Below are 26,104 nucleotides of genomic sequence, written 5' to 3'. Positions count from 1 at the left end.
AGCTGAGCCTATGTCATGCATTTTTGTTGTCACTGTGGTTCCATAGAATGTAACACAGACCCAGGCTCATGCAAGATACTCAAAAAAATTATCTTGCATTAAGCTCTATGTCTATTGCCCCTGCCCTGGAGAATCTCACAGTCCAGTGATTAACACAGCCACAAAAAGTAATAATAATATAACATCATAAATGCAACAAGTGAGACCTGTATAGAGAGCTATGTGAGCAAGAAGAAGGAACAACAATTGATCTGAGGAAATCAGAAAAATTGCACAGAGGAAGAACATTTTAGTTGGGTCTTGAAGAATGAGTAAGAGTTTGCCACTCAAAGGCAATATATGCACTCCTGGAAAAGACGATGGCTTTTGTGATGTTCAGATAGCTGTGTGACATCACACAAATCTGGAGCATGAAGCATACTGGCAGGGGCTGAACTTTGTAACATGGCCTTCATCAGCCAGAAATAAATTTCTTTAAAAAATGAAGCATGAAGGACTCTGATACCAAGTGTTAGTGAAAATGTACAGAAGCAGACATCCTCTAACACTGGTGGGGATGGCAATTAGCGCCAACCTTTTAGAAGGGGCATTTTATTGAGGTCTAATAAGGTTAGCAATATAATTCCCCCCAGTTGAGCCATTTCGCTTCTGGATACGCATCTAAGAGGGACATTCTTACAAGCCAAAGGAGACATCCACGAGGTTGTATTTAACAGCACTATTGATAACTGTGAAAAACTGGAGGGAAATCCTGGTCTCCATCAATAGGGGAATGGGTATCTTCAGGCAGCAAATAAATCATGGTATTTATTTAGAGGGGAGTTGAATGAACTTGATTCACATAATCAACATGGAGAAATCTGTTACAATATTGAGAAATGACAAATACCCACCATTTGCTTCAATGTGGATGGAACTGGAGGGTATTATGCTGAGTGAAGTAGGCCAGTCGGAGAAGGACAAACATTATATGTTCTCATTCATTTGGGGAATATAAATGGTGGTGAGGGGGAATATAAGGGAAGGGGGAAGAAGTGTGTGGGAAATATCAGAAAGGGAGACAGAACGTAAAGACTGCTAACTCTGGGAAACGAACTAGGGGTGTTGGAAGGGAAGGAGGGCGGGGGGTGGGAGTGAATGGGTGACGGGCACTGGGGGTTATTCTGTATGTTAGTAAATTGAACACCAATAAAAAAAATAAAAAATAAAAAATAAAAATAAAAATAAAATTAATAATAAATATAATGAAAAAAAAAATAAAGTATGTTTCTAAACAGGAAAAAAAATAAACAACAAAGCAAAAGAACTTTGCAAACTAAATGCTGAAACCGATAAAAAGATAAAAGCAATAGGGCACTAGAATATTACTTTGCATTTTACTATATATTGCTTCATATTTGTAAACTACAGAAAAATAATGACAGATCTTTCTGAATTAAAACCAATTTGAGACATTTTAAAAGATTTTAACAATTGTGAAATATGAAGAAATGCTTAGCAAAATTGTAACTAAATTTAGAAGTATAAAAATAAAGTTTAATTTTTGTTCAGTGAAAAAAAAAAGAGAGAAAAGAAAGCAAGTCACAAATTACTACATGCATCATGACACTGTTGTATAAATTTTAAAACTCACAAAACTCTAGACTGTTTGTAGAGTATACTCTTACATAAAAAGTAAAAGTATGAAAACAGGAATAGCTTCCTGTGGAATAGTGGTTACCTTCGAGGTGAGAGAAGCTAATGGGACTAGAAAGGGGACAAATGGAGCTTTAATGTATCTAAAATGTGTTATTTCTTAGGCAAAAAAAAAAATCAGAAGCAAACATGACAAAGTGTGAGCATTTGTTAAATATGGATGTTGGACACATGAGTGTTTCTTAGGCATTTGTTACATTAGTCTCTGTGTTTTTCATGCTATTTAAAAACATTTCATTTTCTTAATGGTCAAATAAATTTCACTTGAAAGATAGACTTATCTTACAGTTTCCAGTCCATGGCCTCATTTTTATTAAGTTGACTCTATTTTCTGTATTAAAACAAAAAGTCAGAGACTATTTACTACTTCCTTAATTCAACCATTTACTCAATCAACAAACATCTATTAAGTGTCTGTTCTGGAGAAAGCTACCATTCTATGTAACTATAGAGGATACCTATAGGCTCAAAGGACAAAATCCCCAACTTCAATGAGTATATAATTTATCAAGGGACAAAGGACATATACATTCAAGTAGCACCTAATCTCTAATATACAGAGATTAAAAGCCGTAAAACTACATCACCATGATGCACCTTATTTTTTATTAGCGTGTGGCCAGTATCGGTGTAAAATAAAATTGGAACCATAAACAGAACATCAGCTCTTTCATATCCTCGGTAGTTGTCAAGATCTAAAAAAAAAGCAGAAAGGGACCCTACACCTCAGGGTCTGACTTTCTTGAGGACAAAGAGCCAAAGTCACGTTGCCAGCTCTCACTCCCATTAATACAAACACATGGGATGGAAGGAGAAAATGAAAACACAAGAGATCCCTTTCCTTGGGTGTTCTTCACATGCAGAGTCGGCCATTTTTCAATAAATTGTAATTACGTTAGTTTCAGATGTCCAACATAATGATTCGATATTTGTATACATGCAGCATTATCACCACAGTAAGTCTAGTTACCATCTGCCACTATACGGGGTTACAAAAAAAAATTTTTTTCTTATAATGAAAACTTTCCAGATCTACTCTTTTAGCAAGTTTCAAATGTGCAATATGATATCATTGACTATGGTTACCATGCTGCATATTACATCCCCATGACTTATTTATTTCACAACCGGAAGTTTGTATCTCTTGATCCCCTTCACTCGTTTCACCTATTCCCCACTCCCTCTTCTCTGGCAGTGACCAATATGTTCTCTGTGTCTTTGAGTTTTGTGTTGTTCATTCACTGATTTTGTTTTTTAGATTCCACATATAAGTGAAATTACAGGATATTTGTCTTTCTCTGTCTGACTTATTTTACTTAGTGTACTACCCTCAGCGTCCAACCATGTTGTCACAAATGGCAAGATTTCATTCTTTTTATGGGTAAGTAGTATTCCATATATATATATATATATATATATATATATATATATATATATTTAAATTACTTTAATATATAAAATGCACAGTGAAGGAAATAATTAAAATAATGAAAAGTCTATCTTACTGAATGGGAAAAGATAAAGTCTTTTTGATTACTGCAGCTTCTCCCCAGGCCAGGACTGCAAAGAAGCAACTCCAGCCAGGCCATTGGTCTTCTGCTCAACTGCTCAAATAGCAAAGTGGCTCAATATCCACAGTCAAGAAGGGGAGAACACTCACTCCATCCCTCCTCTCTTCTGATCTTGCATAATTCAGTACCTGCTTCCTTATTAACTTTTTACATTAAATAAGAAATATATAAATGCATTATCCCTATGAAGCAGAAACAAGTCCATATGTAATATTATGGAAATTTCCCTTCAAAGCATCTTTCTACATTCATGAACATATATATGCATTCTTGATATAGATGGCTTAACAATGAAAGTAAATTATTTTTCACCTAACAATACTGTAGTCTTGGCAATCTTTCAATGTCATTGCTTATACTTCTATTTATAGTATTCTCTTTAACAGGTGAAGAATATTCTACAGCATGGTTATAGCATTATTTTTAAGCATTCTCCTACTGATGGACATCAAGGGTGTTTTTAATTTCATTGTGATTTTAAACAATACTGGAACTAATTTCCTTGTGAAGCTCAATTCTACAAAGCCAGACACCATTTTCTAGCAGTTTCATCTCTGCCTTGAACCCCCATATGATTCAAACAGGAAGGAGTGACAATGTCATGTATGTTTTTATTATGGTTCCACTGAATCTAATGCAGAGCCAGGCCCATGCAAGGTACTCTAGAGATGCTCATGAATTGAGCACATTTGTGACCTCAGGGTTCCCACCACCTCCACTCCCCTGATGAGCGAAATGTGCTGGGGAAAAGCTGACAACTGGCATCTTGGGCATAGGAAACACTTTAATAAATATTAAATGACCCTAACAACTCGAATAAACCAAAGCATTGTAGCAGAAAGTTGGAAAACTGTCCATGTGAATCAACTCTCTTCTTCCTTGGCCTTTAAGAGCAGAGACGACACAGCCCTCTCCCCACTGGGCAGATAGTCCAGGCGCCCGCAAAGGAGATGCCTGCCAGGCTCCTCTCAAGTGGGTCCAGGCAAGGTCATTACCTGGCAACATGAACTCTCCTTATCTCCCTGGCCCTGTTTCAGAAGAGTCATTGACAGCAGGGATTCAATCTCCCTTCTAAAGCCCTTCCCCAGATAAACAAGCTTTAAAGAATCCACCGTGTGCACAACCTTTTGAGAGGCCAAGTCATCAAATCAGCAGGGAGGAGGCCAAGGAGGTATCTGCCCCCTCTCCAGGAAGAGGTTCTCTCTCCAAAAAGGTTTCTGGCCCCAGAAAGGGCTTACAAGACAGACTGGGAATCCATAACCACAGAGGCAGCTCTGAAAATGAACCATTATCAATTTAACAGGGCATGGCTTTTAAAATCCAACCTGTGGTCCACACACAGGAATACATCATGATCGAAGGGAAGGGTGAATTACCAGCCAGCAGGGGCCAGAAATCCCTCCTATGGCTGGTTTGTTTGTTTTTTTTTTCCCTAAGAATGGGCAATTCTTGAGTTCCATCCTTTCAACAGAGAAATAATGAACTATGCAAGGAGAGTGAAGCAAGAAAAAAAAAAAAACAAAGAGAAAGAAAAAGAGAAAACAGAGAAAGAATAAAGAAGTATTTATGAGTTTGGCTTTAAAATACAAAAGCATAAAATGTCTTTGAATATAAAAATCTATCCTTTCGCCTGCAGACTCACAGAGGGTAAGGCAATGATGAAACCCCATCGTGAATGTCTGATGGATAACAGGAGGATCAAGGAGATAAAGCAGGCAAGTTGCTCTGAGCTCTCTGAAAGAAAAAGAGTGTGCCAAATAACTGACTTAGAGTGGTTTAAATTCTGGATTACTTGAATGCAGTGAACTTCACTCTATGCCTATGGGTGCTTTGAAGTGTTCATTGGAAAATGTATTGTCGTTGTTACTGTGAAATTAAGTTGCTAGAGTAGAGCATAACCTCTAAAAATAAATGTTTAAGGGATTTGCTTATTATAGATGTATAACTGAGACCATCACTGAGTCAACTCCTGCAGAGACTCTGCCTGGAAGTGACATAAGTCAAAGATGTAGAAAACTAAATTTTAAAGGAAAACTAGAATATCTATTAGGAAATGCAGAATTGGCCAAACACTGATCAAGCAGTGCTTAATGCAGGCCTGCCATGAACATACTGTGATGCTAATAAAGCTCACACTGGGCCAACAAAGAGTTAAAGGACTTGAAGGTCCCAAAAGGAACTGTCCGGAGAAGACAGGTTTGATCTCAGTGGAAACATTTGCATATAGAGTGCTGTTAGTTGGTCCTTTGATGGGCGCCAACAGCCTGGTCAACTAGAATATCGGCTTTTTGAGAGCAAGAACTTTGTCTGTATTTGTCATCACTTGTCTTTCCAACCTGGTGAACAGTAGCTGCAAAAATATTTGTTGAATAAATGATACAATAAATGAGAAGAAGGAAGGGAGGGAGGAAGAGAGGGAGGCAGGCAGGCAGGCTTGAAGAAAAGAAGAGAGGAAATTGCGTTCTTCAGTGAATAGTTTCCTCCAGATAATTTTCCTGGAAATGATTCCTTCCCATATCTACTTACCCCATAGCATCTTGAAAGAGAGGCAGAGAACAAGAGCTGGCAGGGGATCTGTGAATGTCAGGGCATGAGCGTCACATTTATCCCTTTCACAATGCCATGCCATTTTGTTCACAACTCCTCTGTAGCACTTACCACTACTCTGTACCTTATTAGTTATTGATGAGTTTGTTTACCTCATGCTGCCCATTGAGAAACAGGGCCTGGCAGAGACATAGAGAGGGACCTAGCAATTTCGGAACTGAGTTCAGAAAACCCCATGCAACAGACATCATGCTTTCCTCTCATCTTTTGATGGGGTGAGCCATGTCTACACTCAGTGAGGTCAATCCAGAGCATCTTAAAGGCATGACCCAGCTCCTCACATTGCGTACTAAATTATTTTACTCATATTTGCAGTCTCTGAGAATACAGCAAGAGCTCAATACATACCTTCCAAATGAATCGCAACTGCCTTTCAGACTAGACTAACAGTAGTTATCATCAGTGTAATCAGGAGAGCCAACAAGACCAGAGGGAAGACATAACCGGTGATACCATTGGCCGAAAAACTGAACTACCAATCAAAAGGAGAGATGTCAGGTATGCAGGTATAGATTTAGGATAATACACATTTGGCAAATGATATGTCATTAAAATGACCACATGAAATTAGAAAAAGAGGTGACTTAAAGAAGCAGATGTTCAAAATGTTCATGCTTGACCCTTCCCAACAACAGACGGGCACACACACATATGATTCCATGCTTCCAACCTGCATCAGGGCAACTGAGGTTTTTCTTCACAGAAATATGATCAGCGTGTGGTACAGTTTTGCTGGAACCAATACCCATGTAGAAAACACTGAAGTGAGAGTCAGGTTGTTTGGGAACCACTCTACTGCCAAATAACTGGTTCATATTGGAAAGTCGACTACTATGGTCAACAAACCATACGTTTTCTGTATAAAGTAACCCATGCTCAGTAAGGACAATACATGGCAAAACATAAGAAACTTCTGACAATTCAACATTTAAAGCACATTTGGGGGGAAGCAAACCATCAATTATTAAAACTTAGCTTTAAGAGGCAAGATCAAGTCCAGCCAAGTTCATCTCTTGGCTGAAGGCAACTATAGCTGCATTCTCCAGGCTCAGAATGTTTCCACACCGGGGTCAAGACTCAGAGACCAATGGCAGTGAATCACCTGGGTGTTGTCTGCCTAAGATCAACCCCTCATCACGAGTGGAAACATTATTAAAGAAATGGAGGGCCAAATAGACCAGGCCATTTGGCTTAGGGGAAAAGCCAAGTGAAGATGCCACAGAAGGAGGTGTAAGCAAATCACAAAGTATGAGGAGGGAAATAAATATCTGGGCCAGAACACTTACCTAATTAAGAAGTCTGCAATTTGGTGCAACAAAACTAATGGAAACAACCTAAATATCTAACAATAGAGGAGCAGTTAATTACGGTTTACTCACCGATGAAGATATTAAACTGCTATAAATGTTCAGTAGCACAAAAATATGACTGTAAGTTACATAAGGGAAAAATCAGGATACCGGAATCTATGTACACTGTTCTCTCACTCTTTTATTTGAACTGTATTAAAAATGCTAACGGTGGTTGCAATTAGATGGCAAACCTTTATGTAACTGTTAAGTATTCTCTTTTGACTTTAAAAAAATTTCTGCATTTTTCACATATTTTCATAATTGGGGAGAAAAAAGAAACTTGAACCTCCTCCTCAGGTCTTGATTGTTTACTTCCTTTGAATTCCAACGTCCTTTCCCAAACACAGTGGGAATAATGGGGCTGGTTACTCTTGCTCTCAATTTTTTTTTTAATATTTTGACATGGCTAAGCAATTACATATAATTTAACATAAAATCAGTCTTTGAGTGATACTAGACAAGGCAAAATGGAAGCTTCTATTCACTCATTCCATTAATACCTAAAGAGAGGGTACTAGATGAAGTTCAGAGGCAATATGTTTTGTGAATACATGCTTTCTGAACAAAAGGAACATTCCAATTATATATCTCACTCACTTAGGTCAAACAACAAAAACCACATGCAAACTTACGTACTCCAACTTGCTCCCAATACCCCTACAAACACAGAAACAAGCCCATACTACTAATTCTGCTTTTATAAAACATATTCCAAAAATGATAGGTTTGAGGTGCTGAAAATTTGAAGAACATACAACACCAACAAGTCAGGAAATGGTGGAAATTTTTTTCCTTTTCAACGTAAAGATACAGATCATCAACAGTCATTTGCTGAAAAGAAACTTGCTCATTTTTAAACAAGACAGAAATTAAAACTGATGCAGCTCCTGTGTTGGTTTGAGTAATGATGCAACCAGGCATTAGTTTAAATCAGCTATTGCTACTGCAATCAATTTTCTCCTAACTTTATCAAGCATTGTTATGCCTGATTTATTGATGATTTTTGATGTATTCCCAATAAAAAAAATTGTCCTCAACCTTATAAGTTATCTTTTTTTTTCCCCTCAAACCACAAAGACTTCTAATTTTTCTAAAAGTAGCCAGAGGAAACAAAGAATAAATCAAAAAATCTGAAACCTGATACGCAAACCTGCATTATGAAATGGAGTTCAGGAAAATACCAGGACAGCAAGCATCTCAGTCAAATCCAAAGGAACGATTAGACAGTCCTGATGATTAAGGTTCTGCATTTCCATTGACTAGATAAAATTATGAAGAACTCCCTCTCCTTGAGCTTCAAGTCATAAGGAAGAAACATTTGAATCACTTTCCCTCCCTTCCTTCCACGTAGAGCCAAATATATTTATTCACATGAAACTGCACAAGTTGCAGTAGCAGGAGAACTTCAGGGAGCATCAGCCAGGGCCATTTTGTGTGATATTAAAGCCTCCCAAAAGAGATAGTGATCGCAATTTTTGCTGGCTTGGGGGAAGAAAACATGGATTCACAACCAACAATCACTGATGATCTAGTACAGACTGGCTGCACCAGGCAATGGGGATCAAGCGATGAGTAAGACAGGTCTGGTCCCTGTTTCATGGAATCTGCAGCCAAATGCATGAAACTCAGAAAGCTATGTTCACGTTATATGTTATGATAATATGTATCAGTCATTGCATGCTTAGTATAAGCAAGGCGAGGGTCTCAGTGTTTTTAATAAGTATCATCATAACCGAGATAATAGCTGTTTCTTTTTAAGAGCTGGTAAAAGTCATCATGCCCAATACTGCAACCCTATGTCACAAGTATTTTCCTTCCTTGTAAGTCTTATCATGACCAGGAAAGAAAGACTTGAGGAAGGTTGAAGGGATTTTTCAAAACCACAGGTAATGATGGCAGAGCAGAGAATCAAACACAAGTCTACCTGATTCTAGAGGCCATGTTCTTAACTACCATGCCACACCATACCCCATACCCCTCGCTGGGCCACCATGGTCTTCCACACTGGGCTTTGTCAAAGTCCATTGGCAGTGAAGCGCAAGATGTTAAAATTAGATGTGATAAGCATGGGGACAGAAGCCATCCAAAGGCTGATATCATCGCTGAACAGCTGGACCTCTGTTCTAGTGGGCCAACCTCAGGAGTTGCCGGATATAGGTTGGAAGCAAGCCCAAGGGTCCTCTGGATGAATTTCAATGGCAAGGGAAAAAACATCTTCTAAACTGGTGCTGCTGCCTGAGGCTTTCTTCTTCAGGCATCAGCAAAGACGGGACCCATTTGTATTAATTACCCTAAAACAGTACTTCTCAACTAGGGGTGATTCTACCGCCCTTACTCCCAAGACGGAACATTTGGCAATGTCTGAAGACATTTTTGATGGTCACACTGGGGAGAGGTTGCTACTGGAATCTAGTGGATGAAGGCCAGGGAGGCCACTGAACATCCTACAACATACAGCCCCTCACAACAATAAAAGATCTGATCCAAAATGCCAATAGTGCCATTGTTGAGAAATCCTCCCCTAAAGTATCCCTATGCTGTCTAGTGGGTTTTTCTAAGAAAATAAGCCATAGGATTGAACTTTGTGCTCCTAACTTTCCAAGAAAGAACCACAGCCCTGTTGGCAGTTTTTAAAATTGGGTGCACAAAGGAAACTGTATGTCTTCTGTTCCTATGTATGCATCTTTATGTTTCTTTCTCCTGTGTGTGTTTTATAATGTTCATAAAGTAGCAATACAGTAGCGCATGCAGATAATTTATAGGTGAACAAATACACATTTATTGGAGCTAAATGCTCAGAACAGCTGACTGGTAAGAACACATAATCAGAGAATGGCTGGAAATGTAGAGAAAGGACGACAGGTTTGGAACCAAGGAGATTTGGGCACCAACACCCAACTCAGCCTCGCATTATGAAATGTACAACTCCTCAGTTTAACTGTCTGTGAAATGGGAGTGAGAATACTCACACCACCCCAGGATTGTGTGAAAAATTAAATTCAATTGTGTATTACCTCCTGGCACGTAGTAGGCGCTCCATAAGTATTCCTTATTCTTTTCCTTTATCCCCTTCCTTCTCTCTTTTGTCTTAGGTGTAAGAAGAGCCTTGGACAGGCCAAAGATTTTCTGTCCTGAGTGTCTTCATCTACCATCTTATTATGAATGCTCCATCTACTTTGCAGAGTTGGCACGAAGGATTAAATCATAATTGATATGGAACGCTCCCCAAAATACAAAGGATTTATAAATATAAAGTTGTTTTCCTAAATCGCAATCATCCAACCTTTTATCAAGGTATTCCTGATAATTACTCCCTTGCCCAATTTGGAAACTCAAAGGTCAACATTCAAAACGGAAAGGGCTTGATTCTAATAAATACATGTGGCTTTTTCTTTTCTGCTTACCCTATTTCACCATCTTAGCTGAGAAAGTGCTTAAATATTGCAAAATCAGGCATTTCAACAGTGGTGTATCCAGCTAATCAGCATGGTGTGCGTGTATGTGTGTTTTTTTCTTTTCCTAGAGGGAACTGATTCGCAGGCTGTGAGAACACATTGCATCACAGACTGACCACGCAGAGGGGCCCAGACGCCGCGCGCCTCCTGGACAGTGCTGACGTCAATTCGTAGGGGCGCGTGGCCCTGCATACCCCCAGATCAGCACAATTCTCCCACACGCTTATGGCCTGGGATTCATGCTTGATCATCTCCAATTCCAAGTGCGTATTTTTAAACTTTTGAAAACGACGTGTGTTCACGCAAGCACTCTCCACAAAGGTCAAAAGCAGGCGGGAGCCATGGAGCCCTCATTGGAGGGGCCTGCCCTCTTGGAACCTCTCCCAGTGGGAGCCTTGGAGATGCAAGGAGCACAGCCCCGACCCAGATTTTTCTGGCATTTTCTGACTTTCTCCTCTCATTCTCCCTAATAGAGTTAATAATAATAATAGCACAGCATTTTAAAGCACTCCAGATTTTTAAAAGCTGTCATGAATATTATCTCCTCGAATGGCAATTGCTTATTTATGTACTTGTATCAGAAGTAAGATTCTGAACTCCTTAAGAGCACACACTGTGACTTTTCTGTGTCTTGCTAACCCCAGCGCCTCTCTAGCAGATGCAGTGCGGCTCACACTGGGGGGCTCGCTACCCATTTCTTGAAAGCACAACTGGATGAGTGAACATTATCATCCTCGTCTTAACCATAAGATGTCCAAAAATCAGAGAAGCCATGTGCCCTAAAACACACTTTTCATAAGTTACAGAGTCTTAAACCCAGGTTTCCGATCTCAACATTACCAGAGACAACAACAGAGAAGGTAAATCCTACCTAAGTGAGATAAGCAGAAAGAAAGCCGAATGTTGCCCCTCGGAGTACAGCCTTGAGAGAGCTGCCAGGATACAGAAAGGGGACAAGCGGAGATGGTCATACCCGCTAATGCCAATTCCATTACCGAGCGCCTAGATGCAATTTTTCCTAGGAAGGCACTCCATGTGTCCGGATGGCTGCACGTCTAGGAAAAGATGTGTTGCACCCCGTGCCACCTCATGCAGGGTCTGAGGCCAAGCTAGCCAGGTCTCAAGATCTGAGGTGAGAGGGCTGGAGATGGAATCCTGCTCAGTCACTTATAAATGATGTCACCTTGGGCACTGTACATCTCCACAACTTCTCTGTAAACTGGGGACAATGATACGGCTTACTTCATGGGGATGTCATGAGGATTAAATGAGTTCATGCATTTTTAATTAATGCTTATGACAATGATAGGTACATGGTCATTGGGTAGGAAACAACAGCTGTTGTTATTCCTTCATGGTGCTGTTTCCCACTGTTTCATCGAGGCCAGCCAGCACCTTTGCATCACTCAAAAGAATGTTCCAAAGGCTTCCTAACATCTAGTTAGGCCTGACTACCACCCCACCTTTTTCGGAAGCATCCTCTTTCTAAACCCTTCCGAAAATTTTCATCTTATCATGGATCTCACTTGCCTAAACACCCACAACATCTCTATCACCTGTGGGATGCTGCCCAAACCGTATCATATGACCCTCAAGACCTTTCCCCATCCAACCCCAGCCTCCATTCAAGCTACACTACCCCCCCACCCCCCATGTTTTTGCACATTCTACTTCCTTGACCCTTGAACACGGCCTATGGAAAATCAAGGATGTGTGATGTTCACCTATCCATGCATCTGCACAGAACTATGAAAACACTCTAGGTGATTTTTTTTTACATTCATCTAATTAATTTCATAAAATAACTGATGCTGAATAATGTCACAGTTAAGAGCCTGGGCTTTGGTAGCAGGCAGATTAGAGTTTCAATCTCAACTCTGACACTTATTAGCTCTGTGACCTTGGACACATTTATTAACCTCTCTGAAGCTGTATTTCTTCTTTGGTGAAATGCAGCCATTGTCTGTTTTACAGCATATTGTAAGAATTAAAGGGGATGATATATTCAAAGTATTTCTCACAGTGCTTGGTGCTCCCAAAAATGGCAGCTGAAACTAAAAGCTTCCAGTGTACATCAACAGTAAAAAGGCTCATGGTGATAATTGGGCCACTTGTTGGGAGTCCTGGAGCCTACTTGCATATCCAACTAAGCCCCCTAATGTGTAAGCCCCCGGCAAGAACCACAAGGCCTGCTATGGAAAAGCCAGTGAGCATATGCTCTGAGACAGCTTTAAATCAGCACAAAGCACGCAGCAACCCGCACATATTCCCCCGGCCCATTCTCAACCAAGGAAAGCAGAGAAAACAATGGTCACCATCCTTCCCTACTCTCTTCACAGAAATGATTATCAACTTGAGCAAATAAAAGAGTGGTCATTCTAGGTCTACTCCATGGCCTGAGCAGAGCCTCTCCAGTGGCTCAGCAATCATGGCAAATGAAGGGTAGATCCCTGATATGACAAGTCTAGTCTTTGCCGGTGGCCTACTCTCAGCCTGACCTAGAGCAAAGATCCAGCAGTGGTCACCAAAGAGGCTCCAGGTCACACTTAACATCCTGTTCTTGATGACCCACAGGCTTTGCTCCATGGCCCAACAGTCTTCAGCTGACCAGAGCACAAATGCATATTTGACTAATTCCCATGCCTGGTCGTGCATTAACACACATAACTCCAGCCTACTTAAGAGGGACCGACGTGTAGATGTGCGGACAGGAATGCATGACATCGTCACCTTCCTCCTGAGAGCTACAGGCTGAAAAGTGATCCCTTTTTATCAGGCAGCTTAATAAAATAAGATGCTAACTTGACAAGGGTGCGTGAGTGCGTGCACACGCATGCGTGTGCACCCACGTGCACGTGTGCCCGTGGATGTGCAGGCGTGAATGTGTGCATGTGTGTATGTCACAGAAAGAGCAAGAACGAGGAAGAGGTTCATCTGCATCCAAAAATTCTTAATTGATTATCTAACATGGCATGTTGGCTCAGGTAATTTAGGAAATTGAAATTATATGTTTGTACAGAGATAATCTACTCTTAAAAATATCTGGCATGGTAGGAGGAACACTGATGAACGGTTTAAAAACTTGCTTCGTGCAGGCTTAATATGGGGCTAATTCAGAATTACAGTTGGAGAGTTATGGGACTCAACATAAAATGTACCAGTTCACTGAGCACTGTAGCGATCAAGAAAACACACATAAAAATTCCGATAAGAATGGAATGTGAGGCAAAAGCACAATTTCCTCCCAATCTGGAATATCAGCAGGATTTGCGCTTGTTGTTTGTGGTTTTCTGGGGTGGATGGTACATTACAGTGCAGCATCAACACTAATGCTACATGGCAGCTCCTCGGAATCCCATCTGCTTCCCCGGGAACTGTTAATATAGTTGTAATTATCTACTTCTAAGCACTTTATTGGGAATATCATTTGCAAATTAATCAACTACAGACCGGTAAAACAAATGACATGCTCCCCCGAAAACAACAGCATTCTTGCACATTATTTTTCTAAGGATTTCGGGAAGCTGGAGTGGGCGGAGGGGGTTTTACGCCTTTTACAACCTTGCCCTGTGTATAAAAGTTGAGTGGGAAGAGTTACAGAAGAGGGTTTTTCTAAAAGGCCTCCGGAGGATTTTAGCAACAGAGAGGAGGAGGAGGAGAGCATAAAAACCTAAGGGATGGGTAGTAGTTCCACGTGAGAGGCGAGAGGGGGAAGGCGGGCCCCGAATGACAGGTGCGCGGCGGTCAAGACCAAGGTCCCCGGGCTCCTCTGCAAGTGCTCCCTGGACGGGGGGCTGCTGCTCCTGGACCTCGCCCTCCAAGCCCTGCAGGCTGCCTGCGGTGCATGCGGAGGCCCCGTCCCTGGGCCACAGAACAGGAAGCAAGAGCGCTAAGGGCAGTGGGTGCGAGCAACAGAAAAATACTCCCAAATTCACCTGCCGTAATTGAAATCCTCACCCCAAAGAAGGTAAAGTTTTGAAAGCAGAAAAGCCAAGAGATCCCTGGGAGCAAAGAGGGGAAAAGGCAAACCAGCTACAGGACAGAAATCACACCCGAGAGTCAGGTCCTCGGTGGTTACGCACGCATCAGGTGCGCCGCCCCTCGCTCCCTGGGAGCGTGTACCTGAACGGCTCTGGACCCTGAGCCTCCCAGTCTGCGGTTTCACACCAAAGGTCCAGTGGGAAAAAAAGAACCCCAGTCATTAGAGAGCTCTAAGTGCACCTTTTGATGGCAGCAAATCTGAGAGCTCAGGGCTAAGGAAATACCCCCCTGGCTCTCCCCTCCCCAGACCACTGGCTCTAGGCCGGGGGAGACAGGGGGTCAGTCTCCCCAGGATATGTCCAGGCTGTAAGTAGACAAATGCCTTCAGACCCACCAGCATGTTGTCCGCTCATATGTCACGTGGCAACAGAGAGCTGCACACAGAGAGAACGGTTTGTGCACACTTGCGTGGAACGTGGAGAATGCTAGGACCGGATGGGCTTGGGAAGACCCAAGCTGAATTTCACCAACAGAAGTAATGCTTTGCTGGCCTGCGTGAAATGACTGTTAGAACTCACTAGGGTCCTTCTCGAGAGAGGAAAAGCAAAGTGTTTGGAATCAGACGATGCTACTAGTGAATCTTGCCTTTGCTAATGACCAGTTGACCTCGCTGTACTTGAGTCCACTTTTTCATCAACGGGGGTTTGATACCCTCTGATAGGGATTTACAGGCAACTGGAAGACGATGCTGCACTTATTACAGACAGAAAAAGGAGACGTACATAAACAAGTTTTCAAACAAACTTAGGTTTGGCAGGGAAGACATGGGAGGGAAAATGAGATAATGCCACGTGAAAGCCCATGCTTCTCCTCCCTCCTGTAGCCTGTAGTGGGGAAGTATCCACTTTGAATTAAAACAAGAAACGTTTAGTGAGCACTTACTGTGCTAAGCAGATTGATTATCATACATTGGGATATGTGGGTGAGAATGTACTTTCCATGAAAAAGGGCAAAGCCTATGTCTTCGTCCTTGTAGCCCGTCTCAGGCTAGAAATAAGGTGAGAGAAGCATATATCCTAGACATGGGGATGGGTGCTGGGGATGGGTGCAACTCAATCAACTTTTTCCTCGCACCTACTTAAATGTGTGGGTAAACCTCAGAGGCAGGTATTTTGCCAGGTATATCTGAGGCAGGCATTACCTCTCTACTGTGTGGAAGGACCTCGCAGCGCAGACCCGTCCATTCTGCAGCTAACTTAGAAGATGGCACATCATGGAGCTGACTCACTCACAATCAGCTTTTCTTCAGGAGGAGATAATGAGGTTCTCCAATAGTTGAAAAGATCCACTGGGAATTTTTTTGCCTTTCAGTTTTTTTTTTTTTTCCTGATCCAAATTGTTTTCTTCCATGAAATATAGCTTTAAAACAAAACAAGAAAAACCTCAGGATTTCCAGCTGCTTCTTTATTTAAATATTTGAGCGGATTTAAAAAGGACAGTTTCCAGAACCTACCTGGTACCAGAAAAACCTCACTATCAGATAAAGGGGAGAAAAAAAAAATCTTACCCAGAAGGGTTTACATTAGGAAATGCCCCCTTAGCGGATCTCTGGGTGGCTCAGTGGTTTAGTGCCCAGGGCGTGATCCTGGAGTCCCGGATTCGAGTCCCGCATCAGGCTCACTGCGTGGAGCCTGCTTCTCCCTCTGCCTGTGTCTCTGCCTCTCTCTCTCTCTCTCTCTCATGAATAAATAAATAAAATATTTTAAAAAAAGAAGTGCCTCCTTGGATTTTCCAATCATCCAAGATTGTCCCTGAGAAGGGAGAGTTTACTGATCACCAGGACCTACTTTTGAAACTAATCGTAGGTGCATTGTTTAAAGTCTTTGTGTATTCCTTATCTTAAAAAAGAATTTAAAAAAATATAACTACTAGTATTGTGAAGACCATATAAGAGAGAGCATACACCAAGTGCCTGACACGTAGTAGGTCCCCAGCATCAGGGCCCCACCTCACAGAGTCTGGAATGGAGGTAATGTGTGCACGTATGCATGTGATATGTTGAAGCAGGGAATAGTATTAAGAACAGGCCCACAGGAATGGAGAGTTTATTGTCCCACAGGTATTTTTTCTGAGAGATCTCAAGCAAAACTCGAACTGGTTTATAGTAGTACATTCATGTTCGTAAAAAACTAAAGATCCTTAAATCTGTTAAAGGACTGTGACCTTGCTGTAACTACTAGAGATATAAAGGAAGTATTAAGAATTTGTCAAGAAGGAGGAGCCTGAATGGCTCAATTAGTTGAGCGTCCGACTCTTGATTTCAGCTTGGGTCATGATTTCAGAGTCATGAGATCAAGCTCTTATGTTGGGCTCCATGCTCATCAAGGAATCTACTTGGGATTCTCTCTCTCCTTCTTCCTCTGCCCATCTCCCCCCACTCATGCTCGCTATCTAAAATAAAATTAACAAATCTTTTATTTTAAAAAAAGGAATTTATTGAGGAAATATAAGAAGCTAACTTTCATTCTTGATCCTATGGTCTTCTATTGACTATCGATCATATGACTTTTACTGACCCATGATAGGGTCCCATGGATACTAGAATGTGGAGAGCTGAAAGTACCTGGTTAGAGCTTTTGCCATCATTCAGATATGAGAAGTTAAGTGCGTGGAAGGTACTGGATAGAGACCATGCAGAAAAGAGAAGAAGCGTAATACAAGAGAACACAGGAAGGCAGAAACATCAGGGCTTGGCTACTGTTTTGAAATGGCAAGTAACTTTTTTCCACTTTTAGCTAATGTATGTTCTAATATTTCTATTAACAAGTGTGTAACATTTCTATAAAAATAACAACATTTCTTAAAAATTTGTAAAGAGACATAGTCCAAAAAGGAAGGCATTAATGTTTACTTAAGACTTTAATCTTGAGTGCCTGGGAGAGAATGCTGGTGCCATTCATACACACTTGGAAAAATCCAGAAAAGCAAGTTTTCAAGAGGATAGTGATAGATTTATCCAGAGACTTGAATCTGAAATATTGGTAGGACATACAACAGCAACAGACACATAGCAAGTGCACGCTAAATGCCTGTCAGGAGAATAAAATAATCGTATAGACTATCAGCTCTGAGAACTAAGGAACACCACATACAACAGCTAGACCAGACTCTTTACAAAGCCAGTTACACAGAAGACTAAAGAGCCCTGGTTGTCACAGGAGAAAGAGAGTGCAGATGAGTTTGGAAAATCCTGGACGAAACTATGCACACAAGTTTCTTCACACTTTGGAGGGTACTAAAATGGCAGGTGATGAGCAGTGACCCAAGGAGGCAACCAGGAAGGAAAGAAGGTGGTTCCTGTCCTCTATGCCAGCCAGGATGAAGGGTTGGACCACATCATGTGGGGCCTCAAACAGACTTACAACTTGTCGTCTTCTCCCAAAGGCATTAAAATGTTGGGTAAGTGCTCATGTAGAAGAGTGGCTGAGAGCTTCAGACAGGAAGGATGGAAGAGGTGGTCGAACTCGATCTTTTCTATAATGTCCCCAGCGATCCGACCCTAGCCCAGACTGCCACATCCTGCTCGGCAAACCAGTCAGTGGCTTCCATCCTCCTCGGGAGGCAGTTCAGGAAGCATCCATTGCTACTCAATGTGCCTCTTGAGATGATCAGCCTCCCATCCCAAGCAGCACAATCATGACAAACCAGTTTTGTCTCTGCCCTGAGTAGAGTTCTGATCAATTTGACCCTGTCTTCCTTTCACTCTCAGTGCTAGTTAATGTCCTTTCCAGAGGGGTGCCCCAGTGACCTGCCCTGCTGCCCCACCTGGGACCCCACTTTGGCTGAGATGAGACCCATGAGGTCTGTCTTTTTCTGTTACCATCACCAAGTCCAAGATGAGGAACACACAATCCTCTTTCAGTTAAAACAACTCCACCGAGTTGAGCAAGAGAGGGGTACTTATTTTCCCCTTAGAGTTTAAATTGTCAGCTGACTCCGAAGTATTGAGGCAGAAAAGTGAACATGCAGGGTTAGTGGTACCTCTCCAAAAGACCTGGAGATGTTTCATGGCCCCATGACCCTCAGAAATGGAGCCAGGGAAACCGCTATGCTTTTCTGCAAGTGCCAGAATGACAGCGGGGGGAGTCACCCCTGGGCCGGCATGTTCTGAACTCTTGTAACCTGGCAGCAGCCCCCCCGAATCTCTCACTAATGCCAAGAGCACCTGCAGGCTGGGATCCCAAGCAGAATCTCATCAACAACAGCAACTAAGTATCTGCTCTGCTGTACTAGGCTTCCCCTGAATTGTTCCATGATGGGGTCATTTTTCTGTCACCACCTGCATTACTGCCTTTCCCACCCCCACCCCCCGCACTGTGAGAATCACTCAAGATAAAGCTTCAAGGGATGGGTCCCGCTTACTTAACAATCAATGAGTCGTCTCCATTATTCCCTCAATGTATCTGTTTTCACTAAACACCTGCAACCACTGGCTGGTCCCGAGAGGCACATCTCCCCCACCCCCCACCCCCGCCCCAATATGGATGCCCTGAGGACTGGTTAAAAATTCAAGGGTAGGCATGATGTCTGGGTACTTGATGCTCTGTGAGTGGTACCTTGGACCCAATACTGGAGGCCATTAGACAGGAACAAACACAAAGGCCATTGCCAGACTCTGGGTACTCATACCTCCACCACCTATTTTTCCTATTGAGAAGCTCCATGGAGGGGTCCTTCCTGAGAATAACACTGAGTAATGGGGTCCCACCTTTAAGGAGAAGTGTTTTCTCTCTTCGGATCAATTTTCAACATGAAGTCTGAAAATTCCACTCCTTGGAAATAAGTCCATTAAAAGAAATTGCATATCCTACCTCCAGACATTGGGAGGAGGTGGGGTGGGAATGAGGATATCTCTAATGTTCACAAAAACAAAACAAAACTGTGGCATTATTTAGAATTTTAAGAAGTTCCACAAAATAAATCTTGATTCATCCTATTTTTTTAGAGAAAATTTTTAGACAGGAGAGATCACAAAATTAAGCAATGAGAGGGGCTATGAGTTATTCATTTAGAGAAAGAGAAACAGGAAAATAATGAAACCCTTCCCAAAAGAGTTCCAAGTTTGGACTATGCCTAAAAGTGTATTACATTTTATTAAAATTTTTATTATATATACATCATTATAGCTAACTTATTGAACACAGTATGTACCATGTACTATCTGTGTACTCTATAAGAATTAGCTCATTAACTTTATTTAACCTTTACATCTGAACCTAGAAGGTAGGATGACATTATCCTGGTTTCCTACATGAGGAAATTGGACAACATGTCTAAGGTCACAGAATGAAAGAGGGCAGAACTAGGATTTTATCCAGGTCTCTCTGACTCTGAAACCTGTGCTCTTATCACTGGACCAAATTATCTTCCAAACAAGAAAAAAAATTCATACAAATAAGACATATAACTAATTCTTGACAACCAAGCACAGAGTTGGTATTTGCATATGACATAAAAGCACAGAGGAAATGCATAAAATGATAAGCTCTGAAAAGCAATGGAATAGTTGTTATTAAATTAACTAGTGGAAATGATCCGTTTGTTCCAAAAACAAAAGAAAGACCTCTCTTTGCTCAAGTTCACCACGCTGTCCAGCAGAGAAATAAAATGTTCTAGAAACATCCCAGATGCGGCAGCATTTGGAATGTTTACATTAATTTTAGCAATTCCTAGTGTTTCGAACATCTGCCTCACTCAAAGACACCCATTGATAACACAGTAGGGAAGGTGTATAAGAGAAGGGCATAATGAAGGGACCGTCTCCAAGGGCAAAAGATATTATCAGGGTGATTGGCTCTGGACTTGAGTCAAGAAGCAGAGGCAGTTGGAGAACGTGCTTTCCTCTGGCAAGAGAATACATCTCACCCTCCCATCCTAGACATGGAAAGTGAGCCTGTTAGCAGAGAGGATCTAGCATGTACACCAACCTCTCCAGCCTCCCGTCTATCCTATAATGTGTCATGCCCGTAGACGACAGTACCTGGATGTGGTTTACAGGATAGGCTCAAAGCCAAGCAGCTTGGCCTTGTTTCCTAGGGTTTTACCTTACTAGATACATCAACTTCTCTATGTCTCAATTTCTTCATCCATCAATGGGAATAATCAGAATAATATCTGTCCCACGGGGTCATTGTGAGAATTTGATGACTATAGAAAGTGATTGGAACTTTGTCCAGCAGATAGTAAATGCTATATATAAATGTTTATTGCTATTACTATCATGCATGCGAATGATGCATTCCTTACCTTCGGTAACAGAAACAAGCAGCACCAAAGTTCCCAACAGAAATTTTTGAGAATTCCAAAGTTAGACTGTAGTACCTTCCTTTAAAGGTCCTTGGGAAATGGCAAAAGTCTAATTAGATTTGTTCTCAGAAACAAAAATTGATTTTTTTTCAATAATTCTATTAATTGAACCTTCTCCTCCACCCCAGCCAGAGGCCGGAACTCTGAAGAACAAATTTTAGTCTCTGTCACCTAAGGAAGATAATCTTACACCACTTTGAAACAGCAACACATTTTACTAGCAGTTTAGACAACCACTAAATTTGCCATCAATGTATTTTATGCCATCTCCCAAATAATCAAAACAGCGCAAATATAAATCAGCTACATATAAAATTAGCACAAGATAAAACCAAACAAAAAATAATAAAACCTAATGCTGACAGAGCTCCCATTAAGTACAGATACTCAAGCATACATTTTGGGTAGCCGGTTAAAATGTTTAACCCTTTTGAAAAACATCGTGGCAATATGCTTCAAAACCATAAAAATGTTTGTTTGCATCCCTATACATTTATACCAAGGAAATAATTCAAAGATAAAAGCTATAAGCACAAAGATTTGTAGTAAATCATGAAAATACAAATGTAAATGCCAACGTAAAATAAATATACATACTATGACTATTTTTCTCCATTTTAAGAGAACTTTTTTGCTAAATTTTCCACATTTCTGAAATTAGACTGCATCTTGCATTCAACGTAGCATTTATTTTCTTTGAAAAACCGTTATGAAAGCAGTGGTGCATTTTAAAATCAGTAGCATCTTATGATCAAGAAAATGCAGTAGTGTGCAGTCATTAAAAATAGTAACTATTGAGGTTATATAAAAACATGAGAATATAGAATACAACCACATTAAATTTTATAGGATTGGGGGCTAGGGTAGAAAGGAAATGTAGACAAATGCAGTTTGATTTCCAAGTAATATTTTTCTTCCTTTCCCTTAGAGCTCCGTTAATGTTACTATGATATTATGCATGTGTTGACATCTCTTGGTTTTGTTTTTTTTTCTTAAGAAAAAATATCTACTCGGAGATTCAATTGCCATGAAATCCTGGGCAGAAATATCATAAACAATATGGGAGTGAATGCTGTCTAAATGCACTGTTTGTTGTACAACCAGAAACTTATGAGTTTTTAATCCTTAGACTGTCCTTACATTCCAGTAGGGGTTGTATGGGGCAGAGATGGGGAGAACCAGACACTGAGTACACCCACCCATCCCTGAAGGTTTAGAGGACACCTGAAGCCAACCAAATTCCTATGGTAGCTTAGGGGACCTGTTCAGACGCTGTCACATTTGCCACATCACACTAGGAAGTCAGGCTCCACAGAAAGAATGGTAGGAACAGGGCAATTATTGGAAATTAGAAGGATATATGGAGGTTAATGTGGAGGTGGGAAAAAAACAGAGCCGTGGAAGAAGTAAGTTCATGGGAAAAGAGAATGTACTAGAACATCCTAAGACACATCCTACAGGCCTTCAGTGAGTATCTGTAAAAGCAATAAATAATGAAGCAAGGACATAGACATGCCTGAATGTTGACACCACTCCTGGCCCATAGTAGATGCTCAATAATCCATTTAATCACTTATTCATTCATTCATTCATTCATTCATTCAACTAATATGTATTAAGCATCTGTTATATGGCAGGCAATTGTCTAATAATGGAGATAAAGTATTGAACAAAACAGATGAACATCCATGCCCTCAGGGGCCTTGCATTCTGATGGACATGGGGCAAGTTGGAAGAGTGGTAGAGATGGGTGACATAATAAACAAGTAAGAAGGTATGTGGAACATTAGACCATGATTTGTGCTGTGGCGGAAATGCGAGAGTCCAGTGGCTGAGAGTGACTGGCAGAGAGAGGCTTGCAACTTTAAATGGAGGGCTCAGGGAAGACTCCACCGAGAAGTGAAGCCTGAGAAAAGGCTTAAAGGACCACACAGTGATCCACACAGATAGCTGAAGAAGAGAGAGAAAACAGGCCCTGGGGAGCCTGTGTCCCGAGCATGTTGAAAGATGAGCAAGGAGGCCAATGTGGATAGAGCGGAGTGATGAGCTCGGAGACACAGTGGAGAGGCTGGGGACTCAGAGATCATCTTAAGACCAAAGCCTTTCTTATGAGTGAAATGGGGAGCCAGTTGAGTCCAGAGAAGGGTGACGTGATCTGACCAGTTTTAACAGGGTCTGTGGCTGTGATGAAAACAGTCCATCGGGGAAAGAAGAGAAGTAGGGAAGCAGTATGAAGCCTGTTTTAATAATCCAGCTAAGAGACTTGAACCGAGGTGATAATTGAAATGTGCTAAGAAGGGGCTGGGTTCTGGGGATGTTTTGAAAATGGGTCCCAGGAGATTCGCAAATGATCTGCATATGCTGTGAGACAGAAAGAGAGAGGTTAGGGGTGACGCCAGACTTTTTGGTCAGAACAAATGGAAAACAGGGCTTCCGTGTGGTGAGATGAGAAAGGCCACAGGAGGGGGAGATTTGGGGGGAGCACAGCAAGAGTCAACTTTGGCGGCGGGAGGGCACCTGGGTGGCTCAGTGGTTAAGTGATCCCGGGGTCCTGGGGTCAAGTCTCACATCGGGCTCCTCACATGGAGCCTCTTCTCCCTCTGCCTGTGTCTCTGCCTCTCTCTGTGTCTCTCATGAATAAAAAAATAAGTAATAAAATCTTGAAAAAAAAAAAAAAACAGAGTCAACTTTGGGGATGTAATATGTTCACGAAATGATCAGACGTTTCAGCAGCGCTGTCCAGGGGCCTGGCGTTTTCGGTCAAGCCGATATCCAAACAAATGCTCAAAGGACCGAAGAAATGAACAATGAAAACTGAGAATAGGACCAAAAAAAAAGGAGACAGAAAGGTTAAATAAGATACTACTACTAACAAAATAGAAAGAGGAGTCAAAGAGGAGGACCCAGGAGGACTCAGACAAAACAGGCAAGAGAGACGGTGAGGAGAGCAGAGGGCTGGCCTGTGTCGTCGGGGGTCGGTAGCCCCCAGGGCGCCCACGACCATCAGGGGAGGACTGGGTTTCCTCCCGGCCTGTGTCCGAATCTGCCCTCGTCTGACACTGCAAATGTCAGTGACAGGAGGGTTTCCTGCAAGTCTGTCTGAAACGTGCTCCTTCCCGCCGGGAATGGAAAGCTGGTGGTGGGGCAGAGGCACCCCGTTTTCTGCGTCACATGCTGTCAACTCTGCATGGATCGTCTCCACACCTGCTTGCTGTGGCTTCACAGCTGTCCCGAGGTCCTTCCCCCGCACCCCGAGCTAAGGCTGGCCGGAAAGGGCCGTTCGTTATTAAGGAGAAGGAGGAAGGTGTGGATAGGAGGGTGGATGAGGCCCCAAGCTCCCCAGATGGCAGCTCGCCCAGAGGTAGGTGGGCAGGCTGATGCAAAGCAGAATTAACTCCTCGGGATGATCCCGGACCTTGCAGCCTTTGTTGACTTCCTTGGCCGTTTTGGAGAGAGCTGAAGTCCCCACCGCCGCCACCTCAGATGTCCCAGGGCCCGAGCCTGCACTGCGGGCTACTCGCTGTGTCATCTTGGGCGAGTCACACAACCTCTCAGGGCTCAGCAGTCTCATTTAGAAAAATAAAGATAATGAGCGGTTGCCTTCCAGAAGGCAGGATGCCAGGCCAGATGATCCAGCTCAGGCCCGCCCAGCTCTCAGGTCTGTGATTGCGTGATGTTTATAGACAGTGAAGTGCACAAGGGCAGGAGTTTAGAGACGTATGCAGGGAACAGATGTGCTCGGTCACCCTCCTGCACCTTCTCAAAGTGGAACTTCTTATGAGATCTTTAACAAAAAGAGAAAACCTCTATCTTGGCCCTTCATGCTGCACACAGCAGTGGAACGTGAAACCAAGGGAAAACCATACCCTTCGCATCCCACCAGAAGTGGGTTTCAATTCTTGGTTCTGATGCTTCTAGAAATAATTGGGCAAATCACTGAACCTTTTTAGGTCTCCATGGACTCACCTGTAAAATGGACATAGAATGAGATGGAGAAATATGGCTTGCCGGGAAGGTGAAATGAGTTGATAAATGTAAAACACCAACTCTCTGTCATGGTCCACTCAAAAACAAAAACAAAAACAAAACAGAGATCACTCTAGCTATTTAAATAGTGGGGATTTAACACAGAGAGTTGGTTATCCCAGTGCTGGAAGAGCATCCGCCTTCCCCCACCCCCAACCTCAGATCAGACTCAAGGTATCTAAACCCCAGCCTGGTGTGATCTCTCCAGGATCCTCTCCACCCAGGACAACAAAGTGTGGGTGGGAGGCAAAAAACAACGTACAGGGTTGCCTAATAAGTCAAAGAAAGACCTTTTCCCTTCTCCCAGTGAGGGAGAGATTTCCCTAGGAAACAGCTGCCTTTCTCCATTATTGTGGGGCAGTAAAATGATTCATTTGCTTGACTTTGAATAACTGAGTAGGCTGAGCTCAGCTCAGCTCCATTCTTCTCATCTTGGGCATGAGCCACCCTCAGGTAGCTGCCTTCCCTGTTACTCCAGCAAGCACTGGTGGGGTCTGGGAACATTCTGCAACAACCAGATGGATTTTCTGGGTTATCGTGGTGAGCCATATGCCTCTCTTGGCCAAGCCTAGTATCAGCTCCAGTAGAAATAAAGATGAGACCTAACCTCCATTTTGACTCCTTTATCTCCCAATTTATTCAAAACTCGGGTAAGGAATAAAGGTAGGACCCCTCAGAAGCCCCTGACAATGAAAGTCAGCCTTGCCCTTTGCTCTAAGGCTGCCTCACTGCACACATCACCATTAATAAGAATTAATAAGACTCTAATTATTCGTGTCATCCAAAGTAGATATTTGTCATCAAAGTTCATCTCTTTGTTTACCAGTGGATTTATCTTCTGACTCTTATTGTCAGGGTGACCTGGAGAATTTGTTTAAAATGCAGATGGCCTACCTCCAATCTCTGGGATTCTTGAGTCAGTGGTGCTTTTAGAAGCACCTCAAAGTTTTCCCAGACTTTGGGAAGCAAGGTCTATAACTAGTGGTTCTCAACCTTGGCTGCAAGGAATAACCCGAAAAGCTTTTTCAACATACTGATTACTGCTTTCCCA

The 26,104-nt window shown here is 42.1% G+C and overlaps 1 protein-coding gene across 4 annotated transcripts in view; it reads right to left on the bottom strand.

Moving 5' to 3' along the window:
• PPARGC1A (PPARG coactivator 1 alpha) overlaps positions 1-26,104 on the bottom strand; it is a 639,247-nt gene that overhangs the window by 400,501 nt on the left and 212,642 nt on the right. The window contains exon 1 of one of the 4 annotated variants that reach the window (XM_077880947.1): positions 18,887-19,022. The exons of the other annotated variants lie outside the window; for them this stretch is intronic. The gene's annotated coding sequence lies outside the window, so the exon portion shown is untranslated. Of the gene's footprint in view, positions 1-18,886; positions 19,023-26,104 lie in introns of those variants that run through there. 4 annotated transcript variants of the gene reach the window in all.

This window comes from Canis aureus, chromosome 2 (assembly GCF_053574225.1).
Source record: "Canis aureus isolate CA01 chromosome 2, VMU_Caureus_v.1.0, whole genome shotgun sequence".
In the NCBI taxonomy this organism is placed as follows: domain Eukaryota; kingdom Metazoa; phylum Chordata; class Mammalia; order Carnivora; family Canidae; genus Canis; species Canis aureus.
This window is presented reverse-complemented; position numbering and strand designations above follow the sequence as displayed.